This window comes from Rhinolophus ferrumequinum, chromosome 23, assembly GCF_004115265.2.
Source record: "Rhinolophus ferrumequinum isolate MPI-CBG mRhiFer1 chromosome 23, mRhiFer1_v1.p, whole genome shotgun sequence".
NCBI classification, from domain to species: Eukaryota; Metazoa; Chordata; class Mammalia; order Chiroptera; family Rhinolophidae; genus Rhinolophus; species Rhinolophus ferrumequinum.
In genome coordinates, this window is record NC_046306.1 from 17,739,224 (window position 1) to 17,751,792 (window position 12,569).

Below are 12,569 nucleotides of genomic sequence, written 5' to 3' on the forward strand. Positions count from 1 at the left end.
ATGTGGGCCCATGAATTTTGTAAGACATTTAAAAAGTTCTTTTATTTGTCAATTACAGTTGATATTCAATATTATATTAGTTTCAGGTATACAGCATTGATAAGTCTAGTACCTATCTGGCACCACACACAGTTATTAGAGTATTATTGACTATATTCCCTGCGATACTATAATACATTTTTAAGCAAGTTGTTTATATAGACAAGGGCCATGCAAAAAATATGTGCCCAAGGCCTTGCACATACCTGCTAGGACTGCCTTGGCTGGTATCCTCCTCCTCCTCCTACAATCCCCTGGATGTTCCCTGAGCTCACTTCCTCCACTCTTGAGAGCACCATCTTCCAGGCTGTCTGAATTGCCAGCCAGGCCCCCCACTGGAGTAGCTACTTAAGCCCCAGAACATTCCCTCCAGTCAAAAGGTCCAATTCACACACATACATCTTCTCCTGCCTGGAGAGAGTATGCCTGCTCTTGTATTTTTAATAGCAGGAAGTAAATTCAGTGACCAACAAGTAAGGGCAAGCCATTGAGAATGGACAGCCGTCTGAATGCCACCAGCAAAGGGTATCACAACATGTTTATTTTAAGAGCTCAACAAGCTTCCCTGTTTGCTGGTATCTCTGTGGCCGGTAAGGTGGGCCAGTGTCGGAGATGGGAAAGTCAACCTGGATAAGCAAAATGCCCTCGGTGCTTCGGGCAACAGCCTCCTGCATAAAGGGAGTTCATGAAAAACAAGGAAAGACTGAGAAACTGGTTCAGATGGGAGAAGATGAAGGAGACATGACGACTAAATGTAGTGTGATATTCTGGATTGGATGCTGACACAGGAAAACGGACATTGAGAAACTGGTGAATTCCAAAGAGTCTGTAGTTCAGTGAATGGTAATAGACTGATGTTAATTTCTTCATTTCTGCTCAGTAGGGGAAGCTGGGTGAAGCGTATATGAGAACGCTCTGTACCAGGTTTTTAACTTTTCTGTAAATCTAAAATTATTCCAAAATAAAAGGTTTATTTTAAAAAGTCATGTCTATTACTTGTTCCAATCTCCTAGTAAAATTGAAGTGAGGGGAAAAATAAGGGGGCATTCTCTAAAAACTTGTACTTTGGAGACTTCAACCCCAAAGACCCCAAGATAAGAAACAAATGCAAAACTTGGCCTTAATGTGGTGCAGAAGAACCTTCAATAAATAATGGAGGTCAATTTAAAAATGAAACAGGGCATCTGCTATACCAAGAGTTTTCATGGCGCTCTCTTAATCTTCACCACATCCCTCTAAAGGAGGTAACCGAGGCCCAGAAAGGTTGAAACTTGTCACCCAAGTCACCCAGACTGGTGACCAGTCTGTGGACCAGATCTGTGGGACTCTGAAGCCAGTGCTCTTACACCCACTCCAGGCTGCTGTCCTAATCCTCAGTGTTGCATACCATCCACATCTGCCGTCTTTTGAGATCCTCCCTGTATCCCCCATGCTACCTTAGCACAGGGACCATTCCTCCTTTCTTCAGTTAATTCTACTTCCTCAGGGAGACCTTCTCTGACCAGCCTCCCACACACACACACACATACACACACAAGAAGTCAGGTGTCCCTGTTTAGTCTCTGCGCCCTTTCATTTGTCCTCCATAGCATTTCTTAGTTTTTAATGATTTCTTCATTTGTGGATTGACTATCATAACGGGACCGTGTGCTAATATCTGTCTGTGTTGACTAGTGTATGTGCTTGATTCTGCTGCCTCCCAGTGCTCAATACAGAGGCTGGCACCTAGTAGGTGCTCAGTAAACAAGTAGCGACTGACTGAATGAAGAAACTCTGGGCACACGAAGGTTAACTCCAGTAGGTGGGGCTTGTGCTGGAGAAGCAATACGGAACTTGGCATCCTGCCTGCAGAAGGCTCTGGAAGGTGATGTAGGACTCCATCAGGCACACCTGATATCTGCCAAGATGGGGAAGAAGGATACCGGAGAGTGGGGGACCCAGGCTGGAGAAACTTTTTTAAGCCCCAACAAGGTGCAGCAGCCCTCCTGTGAAGGAGGCATCCTCGCAACACTCTTCTTCCGTGGACTAACCTCGAACCTCTCATCCTCTAGATCTCTGCCATCCACATGTGGCACTGAGCATATGAAATGGGTTAGTCTAACCCCAGATGTACTATAAGCATAAAATGTACACCAGAGTTCAAAGACTTAATTTGGAGGAAAATGTAAAATATCTCAATAATTTTCATATTGATTATACGATGAAATGATGCTAGTATTTTTTGATGTAGTGAGTTAAATAAAATATATTACGAAAATGTATTTCACCTGTTTTTTTATTTCTTTAGTGTGGCTACTAGGAAATTTTTAAATTGCATATGTAGGTTGCATGAGTTTCTATTGGACCGTGCCATTTTGTCTATAAGCTCCATGAGTTGCCTCCTGTTTTGTTCCGAGTTTTGTTTTGTGCCTCCTGTTTTGTTCAGAGCAAGGCCCAGCACAAAGGGACTGTTCCATAAATATCTGGAGTGTGAATTAATAGAACTTATGATCAATGTACTTGTCAGCACAGTGCCTAACAAATATATTTTGATTGGAGAAATGAACCTCCAGTCTTCCAGCTGTTCTCGTGGCTTGATTCTGCTCTATGACTCCCACCAGCTGCTTCACCAGCACCTCTGGTGCCAGGCACTGATTTTCTAAAAGGATCATGGCTCTTCTTGCCCCTAAATCTGGTTCTTGGGCCACCTTGGTAATAACCTGTGAAGGTTTCCTCAAGCTCAGAAGAGCTATGGATGACTCCTGCTTCAGACACAACAGTAACAAGACGGACAGTTGATATTTTGGTGTTGAGTGAAATATGCTTATTGTCTCTGAACATGTCAGGTTCACGAGTTCACTCCTCAAGACTGTTGATTTAGATGAAGAATATTTTAGGAAGACTGAATAATAGGCAATAATTTGAAGCAGATGGAGGGAAGAGTCAAATATCCTCATTTTCAGTTTTCTAGTACAGACAAGCATCTGACAGCCTGGTATGTTCATGCGATTTATGAAATCAGGCTGCACCATTTTTTACTTAATACACCAGGAAATAGAAAACCAGCTGAGCCGCTCGTTAGATGTGGGAGAGGTCCCTTCATTTCTCTCAGCCTTGGTTTCCTCATTGATAAAATGGAGGATAATTAAATCTACCTCACTGGGTTGTGAAGATTAAATGAGGTAATTATATATATGGGCTTACTCAGTACAGTGCATGGCATTTAATAAAAGTTCAATCAATGGTAGCAACGATTAACGTCAGCCCCACCGGAATGTCTGTAAATGAGCAAAGAAAAAGATACTCACGGTGTCATGTTAACAGATGAATCTGTCATAATGACATTTTCTATTGGTTCTTCATTTTAATTATCAGCTAGCTAGATATGCTCATCAAATAAAAATAGCTGACATTTATTGAACACTCAGTATAAGCCAGGTACTGTATTATGCATTTAACATGCATCATTTTATTTAATCCTTAGTATTTGGGGTAGGTGCTATTCTGATGGTCAAAGTACAGAGAAAGAATCTGAGGTTCAAGGAGGCAAAAGACTGTGTTCCAAGCCCCACAGCAGTTAAGGGACATCTGAATTTAATAGGCTCTTAATGACTTTACTAGACTGCTTCCCTGTATGGGCGTGGTGACATGGCAGTTGTAGTCATGGGGACAGAGGGGCTTTGGTGCACACTGGCAAGGCCACCACTGGTTCCATTCCTCATCCTTGCCTGCTGATGGAGCTCCTTGCATGTGTCAGTCACTATGCTGTAAGTGACACTCTCTAGTAATGGCACAATCGTGGTGAATGTAAGGTCTCCTCCAAAGAAAAAGAAGACTGGAAGTTTGGTCATGTTGGCACACCTTGTAAAAATCCAGGCCTCATGATGAGTGAGTGCTGCTCACAGCCAAACCACAGCAGAGCACCACTGTGGCTTGGAAATCGGAGTATCATCCTCCCCCTGTAAGAGTTCCAGAAATGGTTCTCTCGCCTGCAACAGGAGCTCAATACTCTCTGCACCTTTGCACTCTATTGATAAAGGGACTCAATTCCCGTCTCTTCCTGCTTCTGTTCCTGCAACCAATTACTCGGGCTCTTGATATACTCAGAACTCCCCAAGAGGAAAACTGCCTGGCTGGGTTATCGCTGCTCTTGGTCCTAGACCAAGGTCATGGGTTAGGTCGGCCCCAGCCACCTGAGCTGTGGGGGTGGGGGTGGAAGGTGAGGGGGCTGCAGAGCTGACAGGTGTAGAACCCGACCTCAGGACATCCACAGCCTGGTTGGCTAATCCCAACTTGATGGTGCTGCCCCCCTCACCACCTGGCAGGTGTTCACCATCAGGTGCAGCACTGCAGAGGCCGCAGAGGCTTCTTGCCCACCTCCCCTCCCCAACCTCCCAGTTCCCTGGACCTGGTTCCCTGGATCCAGAGGAAAGTTTCCTACCATCGCAGGTCCGTGCTGTGACGGAGGCTGCAGAGGCTGCAGTGACCACCCAGAGATGAGAGCCTGTCACTTGACTGAGATCACACCTCCCACAGGAGGCCTTCCTTGTCTATTCAGCTTAAAATACCACGCCCCCTGCTGGCACCCAGACTTCTTGTTTCCCGACTTTATTATTTTTTTTCCTTAGCCCTTCTCCAGCATACTGCACATTTTAGGACTTTATGGTATGTCTGCCTCAGAATGGAAGCACCAGGAAGGCAGGGATTTGCTTTTGCCTGCTTTTGTTTACCAGGTCCTTAGAACTGTGCCTGCACATAATTAAGACTTGGGATGAATGAAATGAGGGACAGGGAATCCAGTCTGGGTGGAGATTTAGCCAGTGAAGGAAGGCTTCCTGAAGGAAGTGCCACAAGCAGAGTCAGCGAGTGTCTGAAATGGAGGACGCACTCCAGGCACATAGGCTAGGAAAAGGAGAGCATTCAGGAACCTGAAGGAGCAGAGGGGCAGGGGCCTATGGCGCTTGTGGGGAGTCATGTGTGACACTGGGTGGACACACAGACACAGGCAGTGAGCAGGCCCTGCCTGTCTCCCCTGGAGAATGGGAAGTCTTGTCAAGAAAACCCTGCGAGAATAAAGGGGAAGGGAATGGGGTACAGACATTGCTACCGAAAGCTGACCGGAAGCTGCTTGGCAATGAGAGGGAATGGTCAGTGTTCAAAAAAGAGATCTACAAATGCCACGGCAACAACCAGCAGTAAAACTTCACTGAAACAAAAAGGAACACTGGCTAAGTTAGAGGAAAGGTGGTCATTTTTCCCTAGAGGACCAGGGCTACGGTTGGATGGAACTGACACAGAGGAGTTGGAGTAGGTGGGGAATCACCTTCAAGAGAGCACATGGTTCCTGCGTGAGAGTCAAGGAGAGGGGCTGGGCAGAAGCACCTCCGCCAGAGCTGGAGGGGAGCTCCACCCGCTCGCCCCCAAGGACGCCTCCCGCTGACAGAGACCCTCAGGTGCTGATTCACGAGGGTGGGTCTCGGCCACCCGGTGTCCACTTCAGCCCAGTCAAGGTGATTTCAGTTTCACTGCAAGGAATGGACAACTGACTCCTCTCTTTCCACTATGGCCTTTGGGGGAGCTCCTGTGCGGACTGTACCTGAAAAATGAGGGCAAGGTAACATGTTCCCCCAGGGTGGTGAACGAAGCACATGTGTGCTTAGCACGTCCCCTTGGGGTTTCCTCCAACAATCTCCAAATCCAAGACAGCACCCCCAGAGTGACGAGGCCACAGAGCAGGAGGTCGCAGCAAGCGTTTGGTCTCCAACGTTTTTTCATCTTTCTTCAAGTGAATATCAGTGAGAATGTCGGCCCTTACTGTCACTGAACACGTTTCCTAAGACCAAATCTCTCTGCTGGGAACAGTCACAGTAACCTGAACACCTTTGTCTACCGCATCCGGAGTTCCCCCAGGGTTTCCTCATCCGCCCCACTCCCACCCCTGCTCCAAACCATCTCTCTAAATTCACCCAGTGTACGCTCACCCCCGGAGCACAGGACACTCCTGCCTCCCTCGGGGACTTCAGCCCCTGGCCCTGCCTCATCGTCCACCCCACCATCATCATCTTTCCAAAGCCTTGGCCCAAATGTCCCTCAGCCAACAATTCTAACAGTTCTCTTCCCTCCTAAAGCTGAGTCCCCCAGAAGCACTTGGGGTTGTTCCACCCTAGTCCAAATGCTACCTCCCATCTCCTACCCCCTCAGTCATGCTCAGTGGAAACTCTCAATGACTGAAAGCTGAGAGATCTGCCCGTGAACCACTTTCTCCACATCCCGCCTCACTGGCACATGGACGTATTGATTTTAATAAAGAAAACAAACAAATAAAAACAAGCAACAGGGCAATTCCGAGATTTATTGAGGCAGGTGAGAGGCCAATGCTGCACAGCAGAGACAACTTCGACAGAACTGTTGGTTCTAAGGGGTTTCACCAGGAGTAGGTGGGGGGGCCAGGGGGCCACTGGACGACCTAGCCCAGACAAAAGGATACCGTAGTCCTGGTCGACACGCTCTGTGGCACCTGCCGGGAAGGGGCAGAGCCAGGTGGAGGTCTCCAAGTCTGCACATAACCCTCCAGGGCTTTCCTGATGTCCTGCTCACTCAGAGGAAAAAGTCCTTCCATGCCGTGTTGAGCTAATACAGGTAAGAAAGTCTGGCGAGAGATCACGTGGCAACATCACTCTTCACTCCGCTACGCCTGTGTCCGTGATCAACCCCAAAATAATCTAAAGGAGAAAGTCAAATGAGGCCAGCAGCTCGGAATGTCCACCTCAGAAACACAGGCCCACCTGGCCCCTGGGCATTAGCTCACCACGAGGAGGCCCCTCCAGGGCAGCTGTGACCCAGGTCACTATCGCGAGAATCAGTGCCTCTGTCCCCTTGGGGTTTCCTCCAACCATCTCCAGATCCAAGATAGCACCCCTAGAGTGATGAGGCCACAGAGCAGGCAGTCGCATCAAGCGTTTGGTCTCCAACATTTTTTCATCTTTCTTCAAGTGAGTATCAGTGAGAATTCCCCCAATTAATCACGAGTGAGATGCCGGTTTTGTTTTTCTACACCAAACTCAACTCAAAAAGGTATCTCAGTGCTTCTAAACAAGAGTCAACATGGACACGGTCTTAAAAAAACGGGCCTTTTCAGGGCAACAGAGCAGATGCAGTGATTGGCAGAGAGACTGCTGGAGAGCGTGTTCCAGGGGCTCCTCCCACTGAAGCCCCGCCAGGCGGTGTTGGGAGTGAAGACCACCAGCCCCGCATCCATCCCATCCCTCCACGCGGTCACGACCTGCCTGCACATCTGTCTCCCCAGGCGCTTGTGCTCACCCCGGCCTCGTGGGTGTTCTCCTGTTGCTCCCTTCCCTCCAATACCTTCCTATGGCGCATTACATCCCACTCTTTCAAAAGCCTGCGCAGGTCTACCACCTCCAAAGAGCTGCTTCCCTTTGAAAATCTGATGGCAATCCCTATATACCACCCAACACAGCATTTATTCATTATGCTTAAATTATCCTGGCCTCCCAAAGTGTCTAAATCCTGATATAGACGTCGCCTGGCTCTGACAACAGGAGGCCAAGCTGACAAAGGCCAAGCTAAAGAGTCTCCTGCCGCCGACTCTCACACAGCAACCCACAATGCCTGAGAGTGGAAAGCATTGGCAGCAGAAGCCGGAGTGTGCGAAAGCGTCAGCATTTGAAAGGGACGGGTGTGGACCTTCCAAACACGGGAAATTGCTTTCAACAATTCCTCTCCCTGCATTATGAACGACCAGGGCACAGACAGCCCGTGATCCCTTCTGAATGCAGGTGCATACGAGGCCAGAGAGAGATTCCGGAGAAGAAGCAATGCCAGTGGCCTGTGCAACACATGGAGTCTAGGAACACAACCCAGCAGAGCACAGGACCCCAGGAGCGGCCATTCCTTCCTGGGAAAGCCCCAGCGGACATCCTTGCCAAGAGGAACCAAAGAGAAGTCACTCAGGCAAAAACACCGGGAAAATGTTACGGTTGGAAATGATCGGAATCATATGATCTTAAGGACCACGGAAGTCCCCTCTGTCATATCATAGCTTTGTTTTTCAAACAAAGCAAGTAAGGTTCTGAATAGGTCACCGACAGGGAGCAACAGAGGAAATTCAAAGCCAGGGACAGGAGTGTCTGACACCTAAGTCCACCCGGTTTCCATTACAGGCTTCCGCTGATCCTCCAGGGAGGGAGGGCAGATATCCCAGGGAGGGCTCCTTATTCAAGTGGGCCTCTGGAGGCCCCAGCCTGCAGCAGCCGCTGAAGCCATGTGAAGGGCCACGTGTGACCTAGGCGGGCTGGGGGTGGGGTGGCGATCAGATGCTGGCTTCATCGCACCTCTCAGCTCCCTTACATCTCTTCACCCAAAGGCCCTGGGAACACGAACATGACTGCAGCGGATGCAAGGAACCCACACTTCAGATAATGGACCAGAGGTCTTACCTCAAGGACACTGGGGGTCTAGAATGTTCCTGCCACGACAACTCCCATGATGCTTCTGTATGGTGCATTCATCTGCAACAGACAAGCTGTGAGTGAGCCCGCGACTTGTCCCTGCTCACAGCAGGGCATGGTGGGCATCAGGAGAGGGCGCAGCGCACTAGTTACAGATAATAAGCAGCTCACACGTGGTGGCTGTTGTTATTTCCTGACAAGACACATGACTTCCTCATGAAGAGGACAGTAGTTAACTCTAAGGAGACAGGGGATAGTATGTGGCAGGGTGACCAATGCCGATTAATGGGGAGTTAATCAGTGATAGGCTGAAAAGGATGCCAAGGCCAGGTTGACGGGGAGGTGCCATGGCTGACTGACAGCAACTGTGCTGGGCATCAAGGGGAACTTAAGCAACACACATAGCCTGGTTCCCCACAGCCGGGGCAGGAAGTGAAAACCCCAGTGACACTAACGCACACAGCACAGCCCCTGAGGCCCTGGAGGCCAAAGGCGTGTGCCAAGGAAAACGGTGGGAAAGCTCCCAGAACCGCAAGGTCGAGGACGTGGACCCTCCAGACACGGGACGACCCTTTCCACATTTCCCCTCCCTGCACTACCAATGAACAGGACATGGGCAGCCTGTGACCACTTCTGAATGCAGGGGCAGAAAAGGACGGGGTTTTGCTGAAAAAGGAGGCCACTGACAGAGGCTGGAGCAGTCAGCCTCTCCAATTGAGCACAAGGACCCAGTAACTGTTTCTAATCCTGCAGAAATTCCTCCACTATGGCCCAGGCAGGAAAGGTAATTGGAAGACACCTCTGAAAGAAAAGTCTAAAAGGCTTTAAAAAGGCTCTAAAAGACAGCGACTGTGTGATCCTAAGAAAACTGGCTTCTGTATTCTTGCTTTCTGGAGGATGAAATGGGGATAAGAGAAGGTCCAAATCTAGGAGGAGGCAGAGAAGAGATTGAGACCTGGGTACAGGTGGATATGCCAAAATCCTTCTCCAAGCTTTCGAGTCAGACATTCTGCTGCCAACCTAAAATTTGAGGAAGGGCTCCCCAAGGGCTCTCAGAACCAAACACATAAAGGGGAACCAGGTGTGTTCTCAAAGATTCCAGAGAGGGTAAAACTGGGGGCTAGCATGAAACCACATCATCTCTCCTCTATCTTCTTCCCAGACTACATCACACCTAGGGAACCTGCGTGCACCTCGTGGCATGCAAAACCCCAAGCCTCCAGAGAACACAACTCACCTTGGGCACACCGTGGTCCAGCCACTTCCTGACAGGATGGAGACACCTCTCAAGGGCTGCTCTGCACTGAGCTCACTCCTCTGCAATAAAAGAGAAGGTCTGGATGAGCAAACTTGCTGTCCCCTGGTCACAACATGTCCTGGTGAGCACATACAGAGTGTCTGGCACAGTAGCTAGCGGCTTCACAAATGTGGGCTGTTGTTAGTTAACCCACAAGGCACGTCATTTTCTCATGAACTGAAAAGAAGTTTGCAACTCCACATGGGACAAGAGATGCGGCACAAGGGGCTTTTCAGACCATCTTCTGTGCAAACTCTGATGAAATTGTCGAGGTTCCGGAAGCTGGATCTTGAATAGGATGTGGAATCCAGAACAGGTTTGGGAACGTGTGGGACCAGACAGGCAGTGCCTGGCAGGGATGGGGAGGGCAGTGGGGCAGGAACACCTCAGGATGCCTATGGAAAATCCTCCCCTGGTGGACTGGGCTCCGTCTCATACCCAGGAGCCTCCAGTGGGCCAAGGGGAAGAACAATTCCGACAGAAGAAGCTCACTCACCTTCTCCTGGCTGGCGGGCTCACAAGCAGTCTTCCCCTGGTCCTCCACAGGTAAAGGGCCATGCCAACTTACAAAGACGCATCTCCCCTTTTCTTTGCTCCTGTTGTGCGTTTGTTCCACAGCTTCTCAACACGGGGCACCCGCCAGGCACTGACACGAAGGACAGGTGAGACTGACAGTGAGATCGAGATCAAAGCAGAGAGAAGCAAAAGGACAAAAAAACCAACGATTTCCACAAAGCATAATCAATGCTCTCATGTCATGTCAAGCCACTTCCCAGACTACATCACACCAGGCATCCTACATGAGGAACGACCTACACAGGGGAGAGAAAGGAGGCAGAAATGGCCTGCTGGAAGGAAGCCCTTGGTGAGAAATAACCCACCTTGTGGCTCCACAACCACCACATAGCTCCTTGACATACAGCCCATGCTTTATTCTCCTTTTAAAAAGCCTCACAGAAACTAGGCCTGTTCACAGCCTGCTATCTGCCCCGAAGGGCAAAGCTACCCAGCCAAGCCCAGGACCCAAACACTGTCATTAGTTCATGTAAAGATTCCATCTTCCCCCATCAAGAGTCCACAGAAAGAACACCTTTTGGTAAAAATACCTCAATTACTCATTCACCAAGCATCTATCTACTTGAGTACCTACTATGTGCCGGGCATTGTGGGTTCAAAAGCAAAGTAAAACACAGACAAGGCCTCTGTTCCCCCAGAGCTCTTACACTTCCCCGACGGGAAGGAAAGTAAAGACAGGACAATGAAGAAACTGACCCAAGGTTCCAGAGCTAAGGGGGGCTGAGTCAGGATCTGAACTCAGGCCTTCCTGGACCCTGGCCCCGCCCCACCTACAACACCAGGCCTCCTGCACCGGGCTTTGCAAGACAGTTCTCAGAGCCGGCCTGAGCTCCAGGACCAGCCCCTCTGCCCTGGGGCAGGAAGGCAACAAGCCCCAAGTTCAAGGTGCCCCGGAGCAGCAGCACTCACCCAGGGGACAGCCTCACTGCCCGGACACGGTGGGGACACATCAGGCAGTGCAGATCAGGGTCCTGCAGGAGAAAAGGGCGCTGGCTCATGCACAGCCCGCACAGCCATCCAAGGGACAGCTGTCCTCTGTCTGCAAGGAGCCACATAGTCGCAAGGCCTAGGCAGGGAAAAGCACGGGGAACAGGCTTTAGTGCAGAGCAGGGGACAGGAATCCAGACTCTGGGGCTCTGCGAGCGGCCTTTAAAGCTCAGTCAACAGGTCTGTAAAAGGAGGTTGCAACACTTTCCTTTAAAATTTACTATGGGGAAAGAATTACGGTCATTAAGGACACTTTGTAGGCAACAGACCAGTGGCTTGGCCAACAAACGACAGGAGTCCGAGGTGGTGGGGCGCAGTGAACATCGGGGGGCTCTGGCGCCCCTTAGGTCCGGGGTCACACGCGGCTCCACACGCCTCGCTGCGGGACGTGGGGCCCACGCGTCGCCGGATCCGTTTCTGGCCACTGGCGGACACGAAGGTTCCACACCGGGTGGGGGAGCACGGGGATCCGCCGCCGGCACCCGCCCGCTCCGAAGCAGCGTCGGTGATGGAGCGGCCGAGCTGAGGCCCCTTTCTGGGGGACACGAATCCCGAGAGAGGTCCATACCCGGTGGCGGGGGCGGGCACGGAACCCGGGGCTGGGCCTGGGGTCGGAGCTGACCTCCTGCCGGCTCTCCGCGCCCCCTGGGCCTCTTGTAAGGGGCACGCAACACCCGCCTTGGAGGCCGCCGGGGTTCCCAGTGCAGCGTGTCCCAGCCGTGACTCGCTCCAGGCGCCAGGACTGGCGGTGGTGGGGTCAGAACCTACGGACCGTTCGCGACACCTCCGTGGACAACACAAGATACTCCTCCCACCACCTGAGCGCCGGCTGCAGCCTAGAGCAGCGTCTCCGCGGGCTGAAGCCGCGCAAGCGGTCCGTTGGTGCCCCCTAGTGGATTGGAGCTGAAAATTTGACTCGCTTAAAATAGTCATCGATTTATAGTAAGCTAGTTTAATAAATTTTAGTTATCATTATGATCATCATTTTATAAAAACTAATACCCATTCATAACTTTTAAAAATTCTGAGAATTCTAGAAATAGAATGTGCATCATAACCCATTAGCCAATATCATACATAACGGTAAAATCATAGAAGCTGACTTCTGCTTTTATCCTGGAAGTCCCAGAAAAATAGCCAGGGATATCTGATACCCTTGGCCAGGAAAAGCCAAGGTCTTAAGAGTGAAGAACTGATGTGGTCAGCTAGCATAGTGAAAG

At 50.2% G+C, this 12,569-nt stretch overlaps 1 long non-coding RNA gene and 2 other non-coding genes across 8 annotated transcripts; all 3 read right to left on the reverse strand.

Moving 5' to 3' along the window:
- Positions 1 to 6,350: 6,350 nt before the first annotated feature.
- On the reverse strand, positions 6,351 to 12,170 carry LOC117016281 (uncharacterized). 6 transcript variants are annotated; one of them, XR_004421857.1, is made up of 6 exons: positions 11,972 to 12,170; positions 11,272 to 11,333; positions 10,283 to 10,432; positions 9,727 to 9,806; positions 8,478 to 8,549; positions 6,351 to 6,740 (listed from the first exon to the last, which is right to left on the reverse strand). It is a non-coding gene; the product is annotated as an uncharacterized LOC117016281 (long non-coding RNA). The 6 variants fall into 6 exon arrangements; XR_004421856.1 differs by having other exon boundaries at positions 11,272 to 11,428; XR_004421860.1 differs by having other exon boundaries at positions 10,283 to 10,454; positions 11,272 to 11,428.
- LOC117016368 (small nucleolar RNA SNORA71) lies at positions 7,686 to 7,819 on the reverse strand. Its single transcript, XR_004421891.1, has one exon. It is a non-coding gene; the product is annotated as a small nucleolar RNA SNORA71 (small nucleolar RNA).
- LOC117016370 (small nucleolar RNA SNORA71) lies at positions 9,000 to 9,134 on the reverse strand. The gene has a single exon (XR_004421893.1). It is a non-coding gene; the product is annotated as a small nucleolar RNA SNORA71 (small nucleolar RNA).
- Positions 12,171 to 12,569: the final 399 nt, after the last annotated feature.